General features: G+C 41.3%; 1 pseudogene; it reads left to right on the top strand.

The window, feature by feature from the left end:
- The first annotated feature begins 1,085 nt into the window (after positions 1-1,085).
- On the top strand, positions 1,086-17,579 carry LOC118570285 (annotated as a pseudogene).
- The last annotated feature ends 9,367 nt before the right edge of the window (positions 17,580-26,946 follow it).

Raw genomic sequence — 26,946 nt, 5'->3', positions numbered from 1 at the left:
ACAAGCAGGACACACAAAAAGGTGACTGCCAAACTTTGCCAAGACAAGGTAGGAGAGTCCTTCCAAATTACTGCTTCACAGAAAAGTCTGTCAGATATTCTAGGCCTGTAGGCTGTAGATGGATGTTCCAACATTACAGACAAGTCTTAGGTGACTGTCTAGGCAACTAGGTGTCTCCATTACGTTTATAGTTTTGGAAGTTGCTTGCTCTGCACTTCCTGTTTACTCAGGTAATATTATAGTCTTCTTGCATCTTTGATGGGGAATGATGCCTAGATAGTTATAGTTACAGTTTTTCTTGTTACCAAATTCAGAAGAAGAAAAAACTTACAAAAGAGATTTAAAGTTTATAAGATTAAGAAACAAAAAGGCTTAAGTTATTTATCTAAGAAGATGTTTTGGGGTCTAAAATAATACATAATACAAGTTATGATAGAAAATGTTTTAGGTATAAAACTTTTGAATCACCAGATAGGATAGGTACTAAAATATTTTCTCTGAATTTGTCAAAAAATAGAGTGGTCATGATAAATGTAATTCTTCCATAATAATTATTCTTATTATATATAGTTTTACTATGTTAGAGTCAAACCTTTCCTTTTTATTTAGACAAAAATGGGTACACTGTGTGAAGATATATTGCTATGATTGGCTTAATAAAGAGCTGAACAGCCAATAGCAAGGCAAGAAGTATAGGCAGAACTTCCAAGCAGAGAGAAAGGAAGTAAAAGGAGGAATCTAGGCACGCAAGAGAGATGCCAGGAGACAGAAGAAGCAGGAAGGGTACATGGCAGAACATTGATTACAGACTTAAGTTATAAGAGCTAGTTAAAAACAAGCCTAAGCTAAGGCCAAGCTTTCATAATTAGTAAGAAGTCTCTGTGTTCTTATTTGGGAGGTGGCTGGCAGGACAGATAAAGACGTGTTATAGATCAGAGTGGAGCAGAGGTAGAGGGACTATGAGTCAAGGCTCCAGACCAGGAAAACACAATCCGAGATTTCTAAAGTGGGCACAAACCAACAGCAGCTAGAAGCAGTCTGGAATAGAAGTCGAACACCTAGTTCCAGTCTGGAAACACCAAATAATGGCAGCTAATAGTCAGTCTGCCCAGCAATTCCAGATAGCAGTCACTTAGGAGGGTGTGACAGTGGATTTCACACAGAAAGAATGGGAAGGACTGACTGCCTTGTCAGAATGTGCTGTCAGAAACCTTCAGGAACCTGACATTTGTGGATCAGAACACCATGCACAAAGGCAAGGGACAGAGGATGTCAGTGCGCTATCCCCCAAAGACAACAGGAAGCAAGAAGAAATCTCAAGAACCTAGCCCACACCTGGAAGATGAGGAGCGTGATGATGAAGGAAAGGCCTCTCTTGCTTGCACGGGAATATTCAAAAGCAGATAGCTCTATTTCTGCTTGACCTGTGGCCAATGATTCAAAAAGAACATCTACCTCTTTAATCACCAGATTCCTCTGGCAACAGACTATAGTGACAAAGCCCTTGGCTCCAAGCCCCCCAGCACTGTGAAGAGAGGTCTTACTCTGGCCATCTCTGGGGCAAGACATACTGTGATGTTTCTGGACTGAGCTGTCACTGATGTGCTTATTTACGTTATAGGCCCTGTTTGTGCCCTGAGTGTGGAAAGTGCTTCTGAGATCGGTCTGAGGCCAAATGCCACCTGAAGGTACACCAAAACAGGAAGCTGGTAGCCAGCAGCCAGGAACATACTGTGAAGGCTCCACCTATACCATTGGATCCCAAGCTCCCATACTCAGGTATGTGAAAGGGATCCAGGGGCCAGCTGCAAGCATTACAGCTCGGATGGAAAGGGATCCTGGCAGTAGGGAGGAATGCCACAAAGTCACACCACACAACAGATTTCACAGAAAAGACAGAAAAGAACAGGAGGGCGGCTGCATGAGCAGAAGCCAGGACTTATACAGAGTTTCTTGGGGATGGGGTTGGAAGCTTTTTGGGGTAAGCTTTCCAGGGTGGAGATTGATGGGATTTCAAGTCCAGAGAATGGGCTTTTTACTCTGTAGGGTGGGGGTTGAGGGGAAGAGTACAGCAGTTAGGGCAGTTATAAGAGTGCTCTGTGGGTGGAACTTGCCAGTTGAAGGTCCTCAGGGGAGAGGCCTGGCCACATGTGTGGCTTGAGGGGCTTACACCAGTGGCCAGAAATAAGGAAAGTAACAGCAAAGCCTCATTCCTGAATGTCAGACCCAACTCTAGGCCAGTGATGAGGTCCCTTGCCCTCACTGTTTCAGAGCTTTTACCAAAAAGACCTATTTTTTGTTTATTTGTTTGTTTGTTTTGTTTTGTTTTCTGAGACAGGGTTTCTCTGTGTAGCTTTGCGCCTTTTCCTAGAACTCACTTGGTAGCCCAGGCTGGCCTACAACTCACAGAGATACACCTGGCTCTGCCTCCCAAGTGCTGGGATTAAAGGCATGTGTCACCACCACCCGGCTAAGACTTATTTCTTAAGCCACTTCAAGTTCCACTTCAGAAATCAGCCCAATCAGTGCTTCAATGGGAGAGTCCTCATCCTTGGCCTTAGGCTCCCACCAGAATATCCACAGGAAGCAAACTATCTACTGCTGCTCCATCTGTGACATTGGCTTTAGGGGAACGGAAAGTCTGTGGATCACTTGTGCTATTAAAAAAAAAAAAAAAAAAATCAGGCAGACCCATTAAGTGCTGGGGGATCCTGAGTCATTTGCTTGGCTTTCTTCGTGATCCCTTGATACTGGGAAGGCTTTCAAAAGTAGAGGGATCTTCGAGGGAGGGAAAGATGAGAAAATGAAAATTGGGAAGATAAGATAAAACATGCACGCAAGGAGAACTCTGAAACAAAGAAAAGGTCTGTTTGGGGCTGAGAGATGGCTTGGTGGGTAAAGGAGCTTGCCCCCAAGCCTGGCCTCCTGAGATTGAACCCTGAGACTCCTGTGACAGAAGGAAACAATTGACTTCTGACTTCACACATGCCCATGCACACATGCATATTTCCCAACACCACAAAATAATTTTTAAAGCTAAAAAAAGAGAGAGAGAAAAGAAAAAAAAAGGGGGGTGAAACAGATCATCGGATTCCAGCAGGACTATCTTCTTAGAGATAGCATGGTCTGTGCACAGCTCACCAAGAGCTATCTTCGGCCTTGCTACCATTCTCTTTCTGTAGTACAGAGTTTCTATTCCTTATTCACTACACTGAGTTATATACCTAGAACTTGTCTGGCTTTGTTCTGTGTAGAATTCCACGGCGCTCGCTTACCCAGGTTTCAGACTACCTGAAGTTCCTTGCTTGGAAAAATCTATCTCATCTTGGATCATGGAAGAACTGGTAGTTCTTCATTTTCTTTTTTCTAAATAAAGGAACTCTGATAAGGCAGGTTAACTAGTGAGTTTCCAGCTAAAACCAGCAGGCTAGAAATGAAGACCTCCAAGGTAGACAGGGTGCTACAAGCTCTTGGCACTCTTAAGTGGTCGAGCCAAGAAAAGTCACAGTGATGTCCTTGTGCCAAATTTTCTTGCCTAAGACTGAGCCTCTCAAATGTCCTTGAATCAGTTTGGCAGGTGAGGCGTAAGTGTCCTAGATAACCCTTCTATCCCCTTGTCTCAGTTCTCACAGATGCAAAAATAAAACAATGATGTATATTAAAATTTTTATAAGCCAGAAACTGTGAGGACCAAAATATGAGCCTCTCTCTAGAGAGGAGAGGTAGGAGTTTGTCATCTGCCTTATATGAGGGATGTAGCAAGATAGTTGATATGTCCATTATTTATATCCAGGATGGAATTCCAACTGGATAATTTGAGCTAATTGTGAATATTTTATGTATTAAGTCCTGGATCATACTTAAAGTGAGCTCAAGTATCCAAATATGAGGAGAATTTTAAAGCCAAGTGTGTTGAGACAAACCGGTAATCCCAGTTCTCCAGTTAAACCTTGCTATAGTAAATTCCAGATCATCCTGGAGTAGGATGAAGCCATGCTTCAAACACACACACACACACACACACACACACACACACACACACACACACACCAGTAAATAACCTTTGGTGAAAAAAAAATAAGAGGAAAAGCTACCTATAGGATTGACATTGCATAGACAAAATGGCTGACTATTACTTATCCACATTGTCCCCTCTTGATACTACTTAAATAGAGCCTCAGGCTCTGTCTGAGTTGAAGCACTCATTGGTAGTTACATTATATTGAGAAGGCACAAATGTGAGTGTGTTGTTTGTGAGCTGGGGTATATTTTTTGCAATATTGCTATGATGTTTCTCTCTCCTTGGCTAGCTTACAATCACTGCAATGTAGCTCTCACTCTGCCGGTTACACTGTAAATGAGGGTTTCTTGTCCACCATTCTTACTGGTAGAAATAGAAGCATGGCAAGAGCCTCTGGTGCTCTCTTTCTTCCCTTCTCTGTAGCTGGCACCTCCAATCCTAATTTAGTTGTGTCAAAGTGTCTGGAGATCATGTGGCCTGGGAAAGTGTGCATCCTCCACACTTTTATCTTAGCCAAAGGGTAAGCAATGAACAATGTGTTCACATTCAAAGTCAGTTTCTGGCTTGCCTCTGTCCTCATTTCACAAAAGCTGAGACACTGAGTGATATCAAGAGAAATTTCTTCACATCTTGTGACGAAAGTGATTTTAGCAATAGGATTTTCCCTTAAATTTTGGTGGGCAACTCAGAGCAATGGCTTTAGGCTGTGATGTTTAGGGCTGTTGTTATTACTCCTTCACCATAAAGAAGTATCTCACTCCTGCACTGGGGGTTTGTTTTACTATCCATGTCTTCTGGAAGGAGGATTAACTACCCTGAGAAATAATTAACTCTGAGGATATTAGGATGAAACCTAGTATTCTATAAGTTCATTAAAATATATTTGAAAATAGTTTGAAAAATACATTTCTGAGGATTTCCATGTAATAACACAAAAAAAACTAGGTCAGAGCAGACATTACCAGATAGCCACTTTCTGGTCTACTCCTTCTTCTTCCTTAGTGGCCTTCAAGTTTTAAAAATGTTGTTATTGCTTTTTACAATTTCATATATGCTTACTTTGCACACTGATGACTTTTACTTCCCATCTCTCTATCACCCACATCCACTATCACCACAAATGTCTCTCACTTATTCTTGTCTATTGGTTTTGTTTTGTGATAATTCTTCCCAACCCTGTGCTTTCATCTGCCTGGTCCACCAGTGTGGTGGTATTGTGTTCCCCAAAATATTGTGCACCCTAATAAACTTATCTGGGGTCAGAGAACAGAACAGCCAGTAGATACAGAGGCTAGAAAATGGTGGCTCTCATGCCTTTAATCCTAGCATTCCAGAGGCAGAAATCCGTCTAGATCTCTGTGAGTTCAAGGCCACATTGGAAACAGCTAGGCAGAAAGCAGAAAGGTATTTAAGGCATGAGGATGAGGAACTAAAGCTGGTTAAGCTTTTAGGCTTTGAGCAGCACCGTTCAGCTGAAATTCATTTGGATGAGAACTCAGAGGCTTCCAGTCTAAGGAAACAGGATCAGCTGAGGAACTGGCAAGGTGAGGTAGCTGTGGCTTGTTCTGCTTCTCTGATCTTCTAGCAATCACCCCAATACCTGGCCTCAGCTTCGACTTTATTAATAAGACTCTTTAAGATTCCTGCTACACTCCAGTGTTTCTCCCCACCTAAACTTTTCTAGCTGCACTATTCCTCTACTTCTTGTTCACCTGTATTCTACTGTCCCTTCTCATACCAAACTATTTTCTTCTTTGTTTCTTGGATTTCACAGGTATTCCATTTAAGACACACCACAGTAAAGACCTGAAGCTAATATCCTCATATAAACATGCTTCATTTGTCCCTTGGGGTCTGGGTTACCTCACTTAAAATATTTTACTCAGGTCTATTTATGGAATTTTCATAATTTAGTTTCCCTTTATAGCTGAGTAATATGCCAGTGAGTGTATATACCACATCTTCAATATTCTTCTATTAGCATTTAAGCTATGTCTATCAGATGTTGTGAATAAGGTAATAACAAACATGATTATCTCTGACGTAGGATATAGAGTCCTTTGAGTATTTGCCTAGGAGTAGCTAGATCATGTACATTACAGTGGTTTTTTTTTTTTTTTTTTTGATAAATCTTCTGATTTCCAAAGGGGTTGTATTAGTTTTCAGCCCCAGCAGTGGTGTTTAAAATCTGCCTTTCCCCCACTCCAACACCAGTGTTTCTTGTTATTAGTATTCTTGATATCCATTCCGAGTGGGGTGATATGGAATCTTAAAGTGGTTTTAATAGCATTTTCTCATAGCTAAGGATATTTAACATCTTCAAAATATTTCCTATATATATATTTCTTCTTTTAAGAGCTTTCTGTTTGGTTCTATAGCCTCCATTTTTAATTAGGTCATTTATTTTCTTGGTGTGGAGAATTTTTAAGTTCTTTACATACTCTGGACACTAATCCTTTATCAGATGTGTAACTGGTAAACATTTCTTCCATTATGAGGGCTGTCTCTTCATTTGCCTGTTAGTTTCCTTTGCTACACAGGAGCTTTCTACATTTATGAGATCCTATTTGTCAACCATTTTATTTCCTATATGAATGGAGTCACTTTTAAAAAGCATTACCTATGCCTATATGTTGAAGTCACTCCCTATTTCTTCAGGACACAAGTGTAGCACCAAGTGTCCAGAGTAAGAGTTTTTAAAGGCAAAAAATGACATCCTGGCCTCTGCAACAGCTGCAATTTAACAGAAAGAAGCTAAGATAAGCTAATTTAGGCAGACTGGCCTCAGGTTCCTAGAATAGAGTTGGGTAAATTTCCATAGAGCTTCTCATCAAGGCAATTAAATTCTAGTCAAACCTAAAATGGCCTCAGCAAAAACACAAGATGGAAGAACCCGAGCACTGTCTTGTCCTGTCACACATTACAAAACATTTTAGAGTAACTTGGGAGGAAGATTTTGGTTGGACTCATAATATACATCAAAGGCCATTGGTGAGTTGGTTCAACCTGCTGTGTGTCATCTGTATATAGAAGCTTGTAGCACACACGGCTTTTCCTGTAATATAAAGCTACACTAACTATAGAGTATCCATTCAAAGTGATTTACTCCTTAGTGTGATACTATCTAAAATTTAAACCTTTTAAATTTTTGGAAAATAAGCCCTGGATTACTACAGCAGCATTCGGCTTCTCTTTGACGCACTCAGCCTTTTAAGTATTCTGATCATTTCTCTTTGGTTGTAATAACATAGACACTGGCTTCAGAATTTGTAGGACTTGGGAGAAATAATTCACTCAGGACTCTTTCAGAAACTGTGTTTTGACAGAACAGCAAGTATCCAAGTTACAGTTAGGAGCAGTCGTCATTACATTGTCATCTTTGTATGAATTATATTGGCTTTCTTATTGTTTTCTTCCACTTGAACTTCAGCCTGCACTCATGAGTAGAAATGGGCAGAGGCCTGGGTCCCTAATCCTCTGGCTTTCTGGCAGCTAAACAGAAGAGATGGGTGTTGATAACAGCTTTCCCTATTCACCCTTAAAGGAACACTCATAACTTATTTTCTGTCTTTTCCAGTATGTAAGATTTGAAAAGGAAAAACTGGTCCTGGATAAAAGTCAGAAACTGTCAATGCATCTGAGCTGCCATCTGGCTGGTGACTGAGCCAAGGCAGCAGGGCCAGGAGTGCTGCAAGTCTCAGAATTGAGGCATTTCTGTTCCTTCTGCAGATTATCCAGCTAGAGGCTTTTCATTCTGTTTCTCGAGGCAGCTTTCATTTTCTTTGTTTTCACGTTAGTCTGTAGATTGGAGCCTGCCCTTCCACTATACATTATTCCAATGATTTGTTTTTGTTTGTTTACTTAGGTGTTCAGTTGTTCATTTTCTTTTTGATCTTTGAGGTAATTTCTTTAAATAGAATGCATTGCATTTTCCTAATTTTGTGTATGGTTGATGAAGCAGGCATGCATATGGAGATCAAGGAACAACTTCTGGGAATCAGTTCTGTACTCCTACTGACCTCCAACTCAAGTTGTCAGGATACACCATTTCTCCAGCCCTTCTTCCCTCTCTGCACAAGTAGGGCCCAGGCTCTGTAGGTGAATGAATCTCAAATAACCCCAACCATCTCTCAGAGCCTTTTTCATAACACTTGACATCAGGAAATTGAAAAATTGATAGCTTGGCTTCACAAAAACAGCAAACTCTCTACCTCAGTGCATCTTTGTCTTGTAAAAACCAAGTATCTTTTCTTCTACATGCTAGTCTTCCAAGAGTAGCCCATCTGCTAGAAGGAACATTCCTGAAGTATGACAACACACTAGGACAGTGCCCACTCCGAGAGAGCTCCATCCTCAATTGTTCTGTCTAGAAGTATTGTTCCCTATGGTCAATATTTAATATGCCCCTGGAAATCACTGAGAGAACAGGTTTTTAAGTGTCTCATCACAAACTTGTCATAACTATGTGATGGGGATGTTGTTCTGTATGTTATGAATATGTGCTTTTCTGATTGGTTGATCAATTGAGCTGTTTGGCCAATGGTGAGACAGAATAAGGTTAGGCCAGACATTTTAACTAGAGAGACAGGAAGAAGGCAGAGAGATGCCAGTCAGCTGCCCAAGGAGCAACATGTAATGAATGGGACACAGGTAAAGCCACAGAAAACATGACAAAACATAGATTAATAGAAATGGGTTAATTTAAGATATAAAGGCTAGCTAACAGGAAGCCTACCATGGCCATAGTTTAAAAATAACATAAGCCTCTGTGTGTTTACTTGGGTCTGAGTGGCTATGGACAGGGCGGGATGCAGGAAAACTTACAGCTACAAATGGCAACAAAACGTGGGGCAAAAGTTTCTACCTAAAACCGGAGAAAGCTTATAAAAGGGAGGAGGGGCTCCTAAAATGGATCCAAGAGCAGATTCCTAATTGTGTCTCTCAGGAAAGCTATGATACAGAGATGCCCCAGCCTGCAGGCTTGAGCTACAGTATGGCAGGTTCACAGCTTATGGGCCTTGAGTGCGGCATGGCAGATTCCTGCCACTATACCCAGTGATGTCTGCATGATGGATTTAACTTTTGATAGTATAGACAAAAGAGAGGGTGGGTGGACTACAAGCTGCTGGATGGAAGCATAGACCCACTGTCTCCAGAGTCTGTTGGTGAGTATAGTCCCCCCAAAGCTGGTGGTAAATGTAGTTCCACCATATTGGGAAGCTGAGGTGGGTGGAGCCAGCAGCCAAAGCTGCTATTTCAGTCCTAGTAATGCTGCAATTTAAAGCAATAGATTCGCAATAAAACAGATTCAGATGGGAAAAAACCCTAAACAGTTTACAGTGTGTGTGAAACCGTATGTAGGCTTGGAAGAGAGAGGAAACGGAATATAAACAGCAATATAAAGAAATAGAAAGTTTTTAAAAAATAAAGTCTTTAAAGAGACAGTAAAGGTAATATAAAAAAATAAGCCATGTAAAGATGGATATTACACAGAGAATCTGGGTTGTGTTGTCTTTGGGATTTTTAACTGCAGAGAGACATTTGATTGTAAAAGCTGCTGAGTTAAATCAATGTATATATTTTAAAGATATCTTGATTTCAAAATCTATGTCTAAGGATACATTGCTTTGGAAAAAGAGGTTCTGCTTTTGTTTACACAGAAAATGAAAACCTGTGGATTGTTTCCAGGCTAATGTGGTTTGACCTGCCAAAATTCCCTGAAAGGTTTCCAATGACACCATGGCCCAGATCATTCAACATCCAAAATCAGCTTCAAGGTAACTGGCTCAGAGAAGGCAGTTTCACAGATTACTTCAGTCAGGACTTGGCCATAATCCTAAAGTTTTCTTTGTGTCCCCATAAGAATACAGCACCCTTTATCAGCAGGAAGTAGCCTGGAAAACTATGTCCACATTCCCCCAAAATGGATTATGGATGTTTGTCTTTGTTTAGCTTGTTGGTTACAAGTTGTTATTGGTCATAGTCAGTATCTTTCTAAAAGAAGAAAGGGGGATATGATATGGCAACATAGAATATAGACATGATAGAATAAAATGTTAGATTGTTGAACCTACTTTTTTTTTAACTGAGGATTGAACCCAGGGCCTTGCACTTGCTAGGCAAGTGCTCTGCCACTGAGCTAAATCCCCAACCCCTGTTGAACCTACTTTTAAAGAGCAACTTGTTTAAAATGTTTTACATTGGTATAGATTTTAGTTTATTGATACAAATTAAACGTTAATTTTATTATACTATATGTATATTTGTACTCTTGTTTAAAGTATTGTGTTTGTATAGATAATTTAAAATTTTAATGTATAATTAAAAATACAGATTAATAATTAGTCATCCATGATAATAAAACTTATAGTCATGTTAGTTATGTTTTCTAGGTATACATAAATATATTTCAATTAGGTAGGTAATCTTCAAACACTTCAAAGACCTACAGAATATGGTATTTAAAATGTTTAAAAAACTTTAGACTAACAAATATGGGATAGACAGAATATTTATTTTAATTTTGCCAAATACAAATAGACTAGATATTATAGCTATAATTCTTGCTTGATAATTGTTTTGTTATACATATAATTTTACTATGTTGAAGTCAAAACCAATCTTTTAAATAGAAAGAAAAGGGGAAATGATGAGGATACCGTTCTGTATGTTATGAATATGTATTGCTCTGATTGGCTGATAAATAAAGCTATTTGGCCAATGGTGAGGCAGAATAAGGTTAGGCCAGACATTTTAACTAGAGAGACAGGAAGAAGGCAGAGAGATGCCAGCCAGCTGCCCAAGGAGCAACATGTAATGGGACACAAGTAAAGCCACAGAAAACATAGATTAATAGAAATGGGTTAATTTAAGATATAAAGACTAGCTAACAGGAAGCCTACCATGGCCATAGTTTAAAAATAATATACGCCTCTGTGTGTTTACTTAAGTCTGAGTGGCTGTGGACCAAGTGGGACACAGGAAAACTTCCAGCTACAATTATGTGACATAATGATGAGTTCATTAGCTCAATGAACTGAGAGATTTTAAAACACATACATTATACACACACATTATAGATGTATACAATCTTTATAAAACAATTTTTTTAAGTGTCAATGAAATAAAGAAGAAAGGGCATAGTAGCCTTTTGTTTATAAGAATCTGTTGAGGGCTGGACTGATTCAAAGCTTCTCCTGAAGACCTGATCTATGGAGAGAGAATGTACTTCATTATATAAAACCAAGGTACAATCTTGGTAGAGCCAGGAATGATCTGGGACCATGACCTTGGGGAGATATAGCTTTAAATCCTGAAAGCCCAGCTCTTTCTTCTCTAAGGGGCTGTGTTTATTAGTCACCAAGGCTGCTGTGTGCTCATTCTGTGATGTTCCTTTGTGCCACAGTGACTAACTTCCTGCTGACTTTGTTTCATTGTACAATAGCTTTCCACTCACCTATCTATCTCTCCCATCACAAGTAGTATACACAGTGCTGTATTTCTTAATAAACTTGATTGCATGAGCAATCAGCTTAAGACCTCCTGATTCCAAACTTCCTTATTTTCTCTATCTTCTCATCCCCTGGTCATCTACCTCCTCAGGATGATAAACTCATCATCCTCCTCATCCCCTCCTCATCATCCTTGTCACTGAAGAACTACCTATTGGTCCAGAATCCTTGGGGACTTTTAAGTTTTCAGTAGCAGGACAGAAATCCCACAGGAAAATTAACAATCAGTAAGGACAGTTTTCAGGAAGAGGTAAGAACGGAAGCCTTACATGGTGAGCAGCTCTGAAAAGATGAGCCAGTAGATAGACAGGATATAGGCCCTATGGGAGAGTTTACTGCTATTACACTTATAAATGGCACAGTAGTACACTGAGTCCAAAGTACTTACAGACACCCACAGATCAGTGCACCTCTCAGCCCTCATCTGAGATGCTTGTATATGCAGAAAATGGTGTTAACACAGAGACCCACAACTGGTCAAAGTGAACAGAGTAAGAAGATCGCTTAGCCTTTAAAGGAACATAGATATTACACATACCTTCCCAAGAAATAGGGATCATTGCAGAAGGATGGAGGAGGAAACAGTGTAAGAGCCAGAAGTGGTGGGTGACTATCAGGAAAGATCTCTGGACACAGCTGAGCAGCTGCACACATGAAATCAAAGTGATTATGACGACAGCATGTGCAGAAACCTGTCCAATATCAATCCAGGCCAAGACAAGAGATGCACAAGAAGCCCCATTCCTAGAAAAGTGAACAGTAATTGCTAGCTGCTGAGAAATAGAGATCATTTTCTCTAAGAGTGTATCTGTCCCCTGAGAAGCTGACCATGCTACATAACCCCATTTCCAAGACTATGTGAGCTGCACAAGTTGTTTTGAAGAGTTTTCTTCTGTTTCTTTATTGAAGACACAAAATTTGGTGGATATAGAAGAGGGGGTTGGATCTGGAAAAAGTTGGGAAATAGTGGTGAATATGATCAAAACATGAATGAAACTCAAAACTCACAAAGGATAAAATAATATAACAGTATAAAATGATTTGTGCTTCTGCTAATGATGACCTAGTTGATTAAAAGAGGATAAAAGGCCAATGGGAGTTAGGAAAGATGAGTAACAAGGAGAATTTTACAAAAATGATTACAATGTATTGTTACTGGGCTCCCAGATCTGTCTTTTCTCTTCCATTTTTGTTTTGTATGCTGGGGTGTGTGTGTGTGTGTGTGTGTGTGTGTGTGTGTGTGTGTGTGTGTGTGTGTGTTTTACTCCTATAATCTGCCTATCATCTTCCAGAAAACTCCCTGGTTTTATGTAGTGTAGTCAGAGTTTACTCTCAAAGAACTGCTCTGGAAAGGAATGAGGTTATCTGAAGTTAAGATGTTACGTTTCTAGGTGGTTACATGGCAGACATGATACACCCTGGTTTGAGTGGCTAGCAGAACCACTAATTGTGTACTGATCTATCAGAGTATTTGTTTTACTCTTGGATCTCTCACTACATTATAAGCTTCATGGAAAAAAAAAAAAGGCAACCATTTGCCATGTAGCACAAAGCCTGGAACTTAGGAAGTTTATCAGTTGTGATGGTTACTCTCAACTGTGTAATTGATGGGAACTAGAACTGTCTGCGAGGTGCCTCTAGGCATCTCTTTGAGGTTATAGACATTAACTGAAGTGGAACAGCCACATACCAAATATTCACTGGGTTGGGATCGTAGGCTATGCATAAAGAAGAAAGTGAGCTGAGCACTTTTATTGTTTATTGTTCTCTGCTTCCTGATTATGGGTGCAACTTGACCTAAATTCCTGTGACCAGGACTTTTTTAGGAGAAAAATGAACTTGAGCCCAAATAAAACCTTTTATTTTATTATTTTGTTTTTGATGTTTTGTTTTTCAAAACAAAGTTTCTCCATGTTGCCCTAGCTGTCCTGGAACTCACTCTGTAGGCCAGACTGGTCTTGAACTGAGGAATCTGCCTGGTTTTGCCTCCAGAGTACTGGGATTAAAGACATGCACCACCACTGTTGGTAACCCTTTTGTTCTTTAAATTGCTTTTGCCAAAGTATTTTATTACAGGCACAGGAGAAGTAACTAGCATACTGTAAGGGAGGGCACAGTGAAACCAGGGACTGCTCCATAGTTTGAAAACAAAAGTTTACTATAAATATGAAAGTGTCATGAGGCTATCTCTAGGATGGAGAAAGACTAGTCAGAGGTATTTAGGGGAATCCAAAACTGCCATGCTACCTCTCAGGAAGCAGAGGAGAAAAGCCTTCTTGGTTTTTAAAGGAGAACTGGGTGCAGGGAGAAGAAACAGAAAGCTGGAATGGGACCTGACTGGTAGTGGTGCTGGGATTGAGTAGGGTAATGGGCCACACTGCCTGGATGGGGGCAGGGGGCGCAGAGTGGGCCAGAAGCTGCATCACAGGTACCTGTTAAGAGGAACCTAGGAGACTGGAGGTTGGTGTGGGGTATCTGATAGGTAGCCAGATGCCCCATTTGCTTGAGACAGGAAGAGATGAGGGAGAGGGCTGTTCTTGGCAAGACCAACCTGACTCACAGGGTTCTGCTGCTGGTGAACATTCTTCTATCTGCCAGCTATCCTTGTATAGTCCAGCCTGAGTTGAGGCCAGGCTGTAATTGTGGAAGATTTCCATGATGCTGCCTCCCCCTGCCCCAGGATTGGGACCTAACAGATGGCAGTATTTTATTGCTTAAAAGAATTAATGGCGCAGACATCTTCCCATACTTACTATGGTACCTTTTGAAAATAGGATAAGCCTTTTTAAAAAAATTTCTACAATAAAACTAATAGTGTTGTCTTTTTTAATTTGGGATTTTCATTTATATTACCTTACAAGTTTGTTTGTTTGTTTTTCTCCTTATACTAACTCTTGGGCCTGGGTTCATTAATTTGTTTTGAAGAATAAGTTTATCCTGGGCTTATAATAACACAAAGCTTCATTCAGCAACTGAGATTCACATATGAAAACTGAAGATGAAGGGCAGATTGATGCAAAGAAAACAACAAATTGAGTAAGTTGGAAGGAAATGCAAGCAGCTGTTCCTCCATGTTGTCTTTCTGGTCTCCTCTGACTCTGCGTCAGAGGAAAACATGAACCTCGTGAACCCCGTGAACCCCTAAGTTAGTGGAAAACCAGCTCTCTCTGTTGGTGTTTAGGGTAGCTAATGCAGTTGGCAAAGCACTAGAACCTGAACGCCCACATTCTGCACTTGGTGTGGTGGTGGATGGTCCGTGTCTACATTCAGACAACTGTACAGCAGCTGCTCCTGCCTTGTATTTCTTGCTCCTAGCACGTGCAAACATCTGACCTATTGGCAGATTTCTGATGATGGGGTCCTGTTAAGGGTTTCACAACTGGCTTTCTCGGAAAGGAAAACAAAACAAAACAATAAAATAAATATGATAAATATGGTGGTAGTATTTGCCAGTTTCCATACTATACATTGTTTGTATCATGACCAATTTCCAGAAACAAGTGTGATGTTCATCAGTTCACAGAATTCCTGAAAATTTATCAGTTGACTATAATTAACTTGTATGAATAAACTTCAGCACACTACTGGTTTTTCTCAGAGCATCATATACCTCAGTCCATTTAAGGTTTAGCCTCAATTATTAATGCTATGCATAATTATCTTTATTTGCTAATCTGTCACATTTATAAAGAGTCTTGAGATAGGAGTGGGGGGAAAAATTGACCATTAGTTAAGATTCTGAAGAAGACAAATTTTAACAAGTATAGTATTGCTGTCCTGGAAACATAAATACAAACTTTTATCTTCTTATCTGAGGTCACAAAACATAAAAACTATTTGATCATTTTTTCTGGATGCTTTTGGTAACTATTAAGTAACAAATACCTAAATATGAGAACATACAAAGCAAATTAGATTTTTCTGTTGAAATCCTCGTTCTGTGGCAGGGCAAGACAGTGTGGTGGTTCCTCCATCTTGGATTCTTGCTGAGGCCACTTCATATTTAACTATAATTTGATCTCCTTGATGGAGAACCCCATGGAAAACAACCAAACTCTATTCTAGGAAATCTAAACTTGGAATATTCTAGCTCACTTGTCTTACCTTCTGTTAAATTGCTTGCTTCTGCAGAACCCCACTCCTCAACCCTTCCAGCTAACTGCTTATCTTAGCTTCTGTTAAACCGCTTGCTTCTGTGAAGTACCCTTTCAGCTGCTGAGCAAGATGCCAGCACATGGTTTCTGGCTTTAAAACCTCCGTGTTCTGGACGTTTGCGGTCCCACTCAGGTCCCCAAACACTTGGGTGTGGTCCCAGCTGAGTGGAAGAAAGACTCAATTGGCCTTATTCTTATTGGCTTTAAACTGTATCTGAGTGATCATCTCTAGTGAACTCTCTGAAATATTTTTGGAAGTCCCACCAAGATCCCAGAGACTGGAACTGGACACTTGGGTGCTCCGACACCCCAACACCACCTCCTCAAAAGATAAGTGGAAATCCATCTGGTCTGAACACCTCAGGGGGTAAGTTTGTTCTACAGAAGGCATCAATGTGATTAGGACACAAAATGCAGGGGCATCAGATGCTGCTGTTGACCCCGTGTCCAGGGTCTGTGTGAGATATTACCAGAAGCATGCACCCCACACACATACTCCATCTGTTGTATGAATGGATGCTCAGTGGCCATCTGTGATTTGTCTGGTCATGCGATGGCTAATATTACATTTAAGGTTTTAATTACTATGCTTTATAGATCTATTTAACAAATCTCACACTGCTTCAGCTGTTCTTTCGAGATGATGGGTCACAAGGCTAGGAGGCTGGTTGCTGGTTCTGTTTTTGTATAATGCTTGCTTGCTTGGGATAACGGAGGCATCTGCCTGACATGTGACAGAAATTAAGCTTTGCTGCACCCAGACAGGACATGAGTTAATGCAGTTCCCCTAAACTGTAACTTTGTGGGGTTTGTTTTTAAAACTCTTGGACTAATGACAGACTGGGACTTATCTAGAGAATTTCCAGTGTTTGATTCGGTCCTGGCCAGTATCTGAAAATAAAAGCCTGTTCTTATTAAAATCATATTGTCAGACTGGTGAATCTCTGAATGACCCCAGACCCCAAACACTTGTTGTCATTGTATTTGTACTGTTTGTATCTGTCTCTTTAAGTCAGCCTATCACTTGCCCTTGTGGAGGGAATTCAACTCTATTAAAAAGTTTTTAGAGGAGCTTCTTGGATGGGGACGATATGGTATTCATTTCTCCCTAGGGAGGCACTACACTCTGAGAACATGAGTGGCCCTCTTTGAAGGTGAGATGGCTACCTGAGAGATCTTTGGATCCCCAGGCAGTCAGGGTAGACTGGCATGTTGTTACCCACTCTCCTAGTCATCCTGATCACTTCCCTTATGGTGGTCATTGGCTAACCCTTGCCCTTGCCCTAAGCACTCTCATGCTTGAAAACTTAAGTTCTTTCTTTGAGGGTCAGGGTCCTCATAGTACAGCCAAAATGATCAGAGAAGCCCAAAGAACTGCAGATTCTCCCTGTTCTGCCTGAAGAGATCCACATTCAGCTATGTTCTGACTGGACCAACAGGGACTGTAAGAGGGAGTCGAGGACATGGTTTTCCCCAGAGGGAAGGCTAAGAGATAAGCTTTTTCTGAGGCTTTGAGACCAGCCTCCATTCTCTCCTTGAGGGAAGCACCAGAACCCTGTTAAACACAAGGGGAAGAGGAAAATGTCCCCCACCTCCATTTGTGGTATAGATTCCCATCATCATCATCTTCATCATCGCCATCGTCATCATCATCAGTGAGTTATATAATTAGAAGACCCTAAACCCTCCTTTTCCAGAGAAGCTGCAGGCCTTTATCAGCCCATTAGAAACTGTGTTTATACACATCAGATGACTTGGGATGATTACCAGCAGCTCTGGGCCACCCTATTTATGGGTGAGGACCGAATCCAGCTGGAACTTTGGAAGTTGGCTCTGAAACCAGGCATCAGGACACTGCCTGATGCAGAGGCCTGGATAGAGCAGACCTTCTGATCCACCTGCCCCAGTTGTGATCCTAATATCAATGAAGGTTAATGGGTTGTTGTCACATCTCGCCAAACATTGTTGAGAGGATTAATAGTGGTATCCAGAAAACCTACCAACTGGTCCAAGGTAAGTCAGGTAATTCACAGGTCTGGTGAATAGCTTGTGGGGTGTCCGGAAATGCTCTGTGTGTCATACTAGATAGTTCTTCCCATAGACTAAGATGCCCTTAGAAACCAAAGATCCCCTGATATGGCCTTTGTCATGCACTCAGCCCCAGACATAAGAAGAAAGCTCCAGAAATTAGAGAGATTTGAAGGGATGAATAGGTCTCAACTTTTGGAAATTATTCAGGAAGGTTAGAATAGCCAAGATTCAGCCAAAGACAGACAGGGAAAGAAACTCTCCCTGAGTGGTAATTGATGCCCTTAGGGAAACAGACAAGAGAGGAAATAGAGAAAATAGACCAGGAGAAAGGGAAAGTAAATGTCTGGAAAAGAAACAATGTGCCTATTATAAGCAGAAGGGTCGTGGTAAGAATGACTGCCCTAGCAGAAAAAGAGGAGAAGCATCCTCCAGCTATCTGAAAATTGATGGGGCCTGGGCTCCCTAAGACTGAGTCCCTAGGATCCCAGGATGACAGCAAGAGTAGGGAAAGAAACTGTTGACTTTTTCATTGACACTAGAGCAGCCCACTCTGTCTTGACAGATCCCCTTGGACTCCTAATCTCCAGGAAGACAGCTGTCCAAGGAGCAACAGGCCAAACCACATACTTTCCATAGACAACAGACCTAATGGAACACAGACCTAGGACAAGGTATTGAGAATCATTCTTTTCTGATTCTGCCACACTGCCCACACCCATTGATTGGAAAGAACTTATTACAAACACTCAGAGCTATCATCTCTTCAGGGTGAACTTGTCTAGTCTAATTGTGGACTCTGGGCATGTTCTTTCCAATATCTGACCAGATATTGTTCTCTATCTGAGGAGTACCTCTTATACAAGGACTTGGCTACCAGTCTACCTGCAGGAACTCAAAGCAAGTTCTCCAGATGTGTGTACCCAGGGGAAACCACCAGGCTTAGCAACATATTGACCATTCATCATAGTTTAGTTATTAAGTTCTGTAACACCAGTACAGGTCAAACAATACCACAAGAACCAGGAGGCTAGATAAGGGATTGTCAAACACATCAACCAGTGGAAGGAGGCAAGAATTCTTGTCCCCTGCTATTTCCTATGGAACACTCCCTGTCCTGAAGCCTGACACTCGAATCCCAACCAGTACAGAATTTCAGGGAAGTCAGCAAATGAGTGGAAATCATCTACCCCCTAGTACTGAAGTATCTTTCTTGTTGCCCTGCAAAGGAAGACCTATATGGTCCTGGATCTAAAAGATGCTTTCTTCTGCCTTCCATTTACCCAAGTCAATCATATTTGCCTTTGAATAGACCACCACAGAGGGTTGATATACTGGTCAACTAGCCTGGGTTCTGTTCTTACAGGGTTCCAAAAGCTCACCAACATTGTCTGATGGAGCCCTGGGTGCAGATCTATTGGAATTTAGATAAAAAAATATCCACAAAACACCTTGCTCCAGTAAGTAAATGACCTCATAGCTTTGATCATTGGGAAAGAATGTAGACAGGCAGCAGAAGGTCTTTTAGAAACCTTGGAAGCCCTGGGGAACAAAGGCTCAGCTGTGCTTCCCTCAGGTCACATACCTAGGCTCCAACATAGAGGGAGGAAAGAGGAGTTTTCCTATGACCACATTTCAGCCATCCTGGGACTCCCCATTCCCACATTGAAAAGACAGGTCCAAGTACTCCTAGGGAGTGTTGAATACTGCTGGCTATGGATAGGGATTTGCTGAGCTGGCCAAGCCCTTCTATATCAGCATCCAGGATACACAGCCTTTGGAATGGGCTGAGATTAAGCAGAGAGCCTTCCAGACCTTGAAAAAGGCTCTAGTGTATACCCTGGTGATGACCTTTCCAGGCATTACTAAGCCATTCCACTTGTATGTGAATGAATCCAGAGGCATTGCCCGGGGAGTTCTCATGCAAACCCTGGGACCCTGAAAAAGATCAGTGTATCCAAGAGACTTGACACAGTCAAAGCCAGATGGCCAGCATGTATAAGTGCCCTAGCTGTCACTGCCTTGCTGGCAAAAGAAGCAGACAAATTAACTTTCGGACAGGAACTGTTTCTCACAGCCCCACACTCTGTTCAGGCCCCCTTGAGTGGGGCATATGAGAGATAGATGTCTAACACCCAGATGATTCAATACCAAGGCCTGCTTCTGGGTCGGTCTCACATTCGGCTCCATAAGATGTCAGCCCTCAACCCTGTGAGTCTCCTGTTGGACGACAAACTGCAGGAACCCTTGCACCCCTGTTGTAGCAGGAATCTTAAAAGGTTCGTATTAATAAAATCAAACCTGAGCCAGGTAGTGGGGTGAATGCTGGAAGATCAGAGAAGCAGAACAAGCCACAGCTACCTCACCTGGCCAACTTCTCAGCCTATCCTGTTTCCTCAGACTGGAAGCCTCTGTGTCCTTATCCAAATGGGTCTGAGCTGACCTGCTGCTCCAAAACCTAAAAGCTTAACCAGCCAAATGCTTTTAGTTTCTGGTCTTCACACCTTATATATCTTTCTCTTTCTGCCATCACTCCCTGGGATTAAAGGCGTGAGTCACCATGCTTGGCTGTATCCTTGAACAGATGGGTTTCTGCCTCTGGAATGCTAGGATTAAAGTGTGCTACTACTGCCTATCCTCTAAGTTTAATATTGTGGCTGTTCTGTCTCTGACCCCAGATAAGTTTATTAGGGTGCACAATATTTCAGGGAACACAATACCACCACAACCCTGTCTTTGAGGTGACAGACCTAATCCATTCTATCAGGCCTGATCTGACTGACATCCCACTGGCAACACCAGATATGGTATTATCCACAGATGGGTGCACTTTCAGGTAAGTCAGGGACAGTGGTGGTGACCCAAGATAGGAATATCTAGGAATAATCTTTAAGCAGAGTATCCTCAGTTGAAGGAGCCAAGTTTTTAAGCTTTGATTTTGGGCATTCTGTTGAGGAAAAAGACAAGGCTATAACCATATATAATGATAGTCAATATGCTTTCACCATGGCCCATGTCCATGGGGGCTCTATATAGGGAAAGAGTATTGCTTACTCGAGCAGGAAAAGAGATAAAAAAAAAATAGAGAAGAAATCTTAGCCCTACTGGAAGCTATCTGGTTACTCAAGAGGGTGCCAACTGTCCGACACAAAATGCAGCAAAAGGGGGGATTCCTAGGAAGCCAGAGGCAACAGAGTGGCTGACTTTACTGGCCAGGAAGTGGTCCGAGAACCAGGGGAGCCTCTTCAAAGTCTCAGTAGCTCTGCTAGGCCCCTGCTTAGTGGCCTACCTTGAATACAGGCCGGGTGAGATTGACTGGGCAGACTGAAAACTGGTCACTGGGAACAAACAAGGCTATGGATGTTGCCAGATGGCAGACCAGCAAGTCTGAGAAGGTGACTGTTTTTGGATCCCCACCAAGCCACCCACCCAGGGGCCACAAAAACTGGTGAATTTCTCAGACCTAGGTATTTTGTTTCAAATTTATAAAGCCTGATTAAAGACAACACTTTTAGATGTGCTGCCTGTGCTCAGGTAAACAATAAAGGGCCAAGGAAGATCCCACAAGGGATTTTTCTTCACAGCTTTCTTCATAAGAGTTAGAATTAACTCTCCAGTAAGGGCAGAGATAAATTACATCAGATCTACATGGATTCGGTGGGAAGGCTCCCCTTTTCCAAGACTGCAGGCAGACCCTGCAGTCTCCACACCCTGCCCCCACACCCATTTGCCAGAGACCCCAGCCACTTCCTGAGACTCAGAGACCAGCCCCCAGCTCCCATCTGCCCCAGAACTCCCATCTGGACCAAAGGTGAGTGCCTGGGGTTATAGTCAGAGAGGCAACCACCCCTGGGTCCCACCCCTGGGCACCAGCCATCCCGGGGGTACCTGCCCAACTTGGCCCCAATTTCCGGCCATTTGGTGGGCCCTGCAGGAAGGCTCCCCTTTTCCAAGACTGCAGGCAGACCCTGCAGTCTCCACACCCTGCCCTCACACTCGTCTGCCTAAGACTTCAGCCAGTTCCTGAGACTCAGAGACCAGTCCCCAGCTCCCATCCGCCCCGGAACTCACATCTGGACGAGAGAGAGACCCTCCAATGGACACTACAACCTCAACGCCTTGCCCAGACACCCATCTGCTGGAGACCCCAGCCACTTCAGGAGACTTAGAGACCAGTGTCCAGCATTCCATCCTGCCCCGGAGCTCCCATCTGGACCAGAGAACCCACAGCTCCCATCTGCCCTGGAACTCCCATCTGGACCAGAGCTTCCATCCTGTCCTGGAATTCCCATCTGGACAAGAGGAGCTCCCATCTGGACAAGACAAGGAGACCCCAGGGACTCCCTGAGACTCAGAGTCCCATCCCCCAGCTTCTATCCAGCAAGCACTCTCATCTGGACCAGAGCTCCCAGCCATCCCAGAGCTTCCATCTGGACCAGAGAGAGGCTCCCTAAATCTGTCAGCTCTGTCTGAACCAAGTACACTTGTAAGACCAAGAATGAACCCACAAGGAGATGGGCAGACACCAAGGCAGAAGTACATACGACAAAATAAAGAGCAATACAGCATCACCAGAACCTAGCCCTTCTCCAACAGCTACTCTTGAACATCACAGAATGGAAGAAGAAGAAGAAGAAGAAGAAGAAGAAGAAGAAGAAGAAGAAGAAGAAGAAGAAGAAGAAGAAAACAACCTTATAAGTAACATCATGAAGAAGCTAGAGCCTTATATAGAAGAAATCAAAAATAAAGTGGAGGAACAGACAAACAAAAAAAATGGGAAGAATGCTATAAAAAACTAGAGGAAAGGACAATTAAAGCAGAAGAAAACAGTAAGTCCCTGAAAGAAAATCATGAAAAAGCAAGGGAAACAGTCCAAGACCTGAAGAAGGAAATAGAAAAAATGAAGAAGACACTAGCAAAAGGAATGCTGGAAATAGAAAATCTGAGTAAACAAACAAGAACTTCAGATACAAGTATAACCAACAGAATGCAAGAAATGGAAGAGAGGATCTCTAGTGTTGAAGATACATTAGAAGAAATAGATTCATCAGTCAAAGAAAACACTAAAACCAACAAAGTCATGATCCAAAATGTCAAGAAATTTGGGACACCATGAAAAGACCAAACCTACAAATAATAGGGATAAAGGAAGGAGAAGAATACCAACTCAAAGGCGCAGAAAATACATTTAACAAGATCATAGAAGAAAACTTTCCCACCTTAAAGAATGAAATGCCTATGAAGATACAAGAAGCCTATAGAACACCAAACAGATTAGACCCCCCAAAAAAGTTCCCTTGCCACATAATAATTAAACAACTAAATGTACAGAATAAAGAAAGAATATTAAGGGCAGCAAAGGAAAAAGGCCAAGTGATCTATAAAGGCAAACCCATCAGAATAACACCCAATTTCTCAATGGAGACTTTGAAAGCCAGAAGGACCTGGATAGATATAATGCAGACACTAAGAGACCATGGATGCCAGCCTAGACTAATACACCCAGCAAAACTTTCAATCATCATTAATGGAGTGAACAAGACCTTCCAATACAAAACCAGATTTAAAGAATACTTATCCACAAACCCAGCCCTACAAAAAGCACTAGAAGAAAAATTCCAACCTAAGGAAGGCAGATACACCCATGAAAACACAGGCAATAGAAAACACCACAGCAATAAACCCCAAAGAAGAGAAGTACACACACACTACCACCAAAAAACAAAAATAATAACAGGAACGAACAATCACTGGTCATTAATATCCCTTTATATCAATGGACTTAATTCACCTATAAAAAGATACAGACTAAAAGAATGGATACGAAAACAGGACCCATCTTTCTGCTGCATACAAGAAACACACCTCAAATTCAAAGACAGACACCTCCTAGGAATAAAAGGCTGGGAAAAGACTTTCCAATCAAATGGTCTTAAGAAGCAAGCTGGTGTAGCCATCCTAATATCCAGCAAAATAGACTTCAAACTAAAATCGATCAAAAGAGATGATGAAGGACATTACATACTCATCGCAAGAAAGATCCACCAAGATGAAGTCTCAATTCTGAACATTTATGCTCCAAACACAAGGGCACCCACATATGTAAAAGAAACATTACTAAAGCTTAAATCACATATAAAACACCACACATTAATAGTGGGAGACTTCAACACCCCACTTTCACCTCTGGACAGATCAGCCAAATTGAATCTTAACAGAAACAAAATAGACTTAACTGATGTTATGGCTCAAATGGACTTAATCGATATCTACAGCACATTCCACCCAAACAAAAAAGAATATACCTTCTTCTCAGCGCCCCATGGAACCTTCTCTAAAATCGACCACATACTTGGCCACAAAGCAAACCTCAACAGATACAAAACAATTGGAATAACCTCCTGTGTTCTATAAGACCACCATGGTTTAAAGTGAGATTTCAACAACAGAAAAAACTACAGAAATCCTACAATCTCATGGAAACTGAATAATGCTCAACTGAATCACCAATGGGTTAAGGAAGAAATAAAGAAATTAAAGACTTCTAGAGATCAATGAAAATGAATACACCACATACCCAAACTTATGGGACACTATGAAAGCAGCGCTAAGAGGGAAATTCATAGCACTGAATGCCCACATAAAGAAGCTGGAGAAATCTCACGCTAGTGACTTGACAGCACACCTGAAAGCCCTTGAACAGGAAGAAGCAAAGTCTCCCAGGAGGAACAGATGCCAGGAAATTATCAAATTGAGAGCTGAAATCAATAAAATAGAAATAAAGAGAACAATACAAAGGATTAATGAAACAGAGTTGGTTCTTTGAGATCAACAAGATAATCAAGCCTTTATCCAAACTAACCAAAAGACAGAGAGAGAGCATCCAAATTAACAAAATCAGAAATGAAAATGGGGACATAACAACAGACAATGAGGAAATCCAGAGAATCATCAGGTCATACTTCAAAAACCTCTACTCCACAAAACTGGAAAATCTAAAAGAAATGGGTAACTTTCTGGATAGGTACCACATACCTAAGTTAAATCAAGACCAAATAAACAATTTAAATAGTCCAATAACCCCTAAGGAAATAGAATCAGTCATTAAAAGTCTCCCAACCAAAAAAACCCCTGGACCAGATAGTTTTACTGCAGAATTCTACCAGATCGTCAAAGAAGACTTAATACCAATACTCTTTAAATTGTTCCACATAATAGAAGCAGAAGGTATATTACCAAACTCCTTCTATGAGGCTACAATTACTCTGATTCCTAAACCAAACAAAGATGCAACAAAGAAAGAGAACTACAGACTAATCTCCCTCGTGAACATTGATGCAAAAAAAAAACTCAATAAAATTCTGGCAAACAGAGTCCAAGAACACATCAAAACAATTATCCACCATGATCAAGGAGGCTTCATCCCAGGGATGCAAGGATGATTCAACATACGAAAGTCCGTCAATGTAATACACCATATAAACAAACTCAAAGAAAAAAAACACATGATCATCTCACTAGATGTAGAAAAGGCATTTGACAAAATCCAACACCCCTTCATGATAAAGGTCTTGGAGCGATCAGGAATACAGGGAACATACCTAAACATAATAAAGGCAATCCACAGCAAACCAACAGCCAACATAAAATTAAATGGAGAGAAGCTCAAAGCAATACCACTAAAATCAGGAACAAGGCAAGGCTGTCCCCTCTCCCCATACTTATTGAATATAGTACTTGAAGTTCTAGCCAGAGCTAGAAGACAACACAAAGACGTTAAGGGGATACAAATTGGAAAGGAAGAAGTCAAGCTCTCCCTATTTGCAGATGACATGATAGTATATATGAGTGTCCCCAAAAATTCAACCAAGGAACTGATACAGCTAATAAAATCCTTCGGCAACATAGCAGGATACAAGATCAACTCAAAAAAATCAGTAGCCCTCCTATATACAGTAGACAAACAGGCTGAGAAGGAAATCAGAGATACATCACACTTTACAATAGCCACAAATGATATAAAATACCTTGGGGTTACTCTAAGCATGTGAAGGACCTATATGACAAGAACTTCAAGTCCCTGAAAAAAGAAATTGAAGAAGATGTCAGAAAATGGAAAGATCTCCCATGCTCATGGATAGGCAGGGTTAGCATAGTAAAAATGGCGATCTTACCCAAAGCAATCTACAGATTCAGTGCAACTCCCATCAAATTACCGACACAATTCTTCACAGATCTGGAAATAATAATACTCAACTTCATATGGAAAAACAAAAAAAAAACCCAGGATAGCCAAAAGAATCCTGTACAATAAAACAACCTCTGGAGGCATCATGATCCCTGACCACAAGCTCTACTATAGTGCTACGGTAATAAAAACAGCTTGGTACTGGCATAAAAACCGACATGTGGACCAATGGAATCGAATTGAAGTCCCTGACATTAACCCGCACACCTATGAACATATAACTTTTGACAAAGAAGCCAAAAATGTACAATGGAAAAAAGAATGCATCTTCAACAAATGGTGCTGGCAAAACTGGATGTCAATGTGTAGAAGGCTGCAAATAGATCCATATCTGTCACCATGCACAAAACTTAAGTCCAAGTGGATCAAAGACCTCAACATCAATCCAGTTACTCTGAGCCTGATAGAAGAGAAAGTAGGAAGTACTCCTGAATGCATTGGCACCAGAGATCACTTTCTAAATATAACACCAGTAGCACTGACAATGAGAGAAACAATCAATGGGATCTGTTGAAACTGAGAAGTTTTTGTAGAGCAAAGGACATGGTCAATAAGACAAAGTGACAGCCTACAGAATGGGAAAAGGTCTTCACCAACCCCACATCTGACAGAGGGCTGATATCCAGAATATATAAAGAACTCAAGAAATTAGACATAAAAATGCCCAACAGTCCAATTAAGAAATGGGCTATAGAACTAAACAGAGAATTCTCCACAGAGGAAGTTCAAATGGCAGAAAGACATTTAAGGAATTGCTCAATATCCCTAATTATCTGGGAAATGCAAATCAAAACGACTCTGAGATACCACCTTACACCTGAGAGAGTGGCTAAGATCAAAAACACAGAAGACAGCTTATGCTGGAGAGGATGTGGAGCAAGGGGAACTCTCCTCTACTGCTGGTGGGAATGCAAGATTGTACAGCCACTTTGGAAATCAATATGGTGCTTCCTTAGAAAATTGGGAATCCATATCCTCCAAGAC

The sequence above is a fragment of the Onychomys torridus genome, chromosome 19 (genome assembly GCF_903995425.1).
Source record: "Onychomys torridus chromosome 19, mOncTor1.1, whole genome shotgun sequence".
Taxonomy (NCBI): Eukaryota; Metazoa; Chordata; class Mammalia; order Rodentia; family Cricetidae; genus Onychomys; species Onychomys torridus.
Note: the sequence above shows the minus strand (reverse complement) of the source record. Positions and strands in the feature narration are given on the sequence as shown.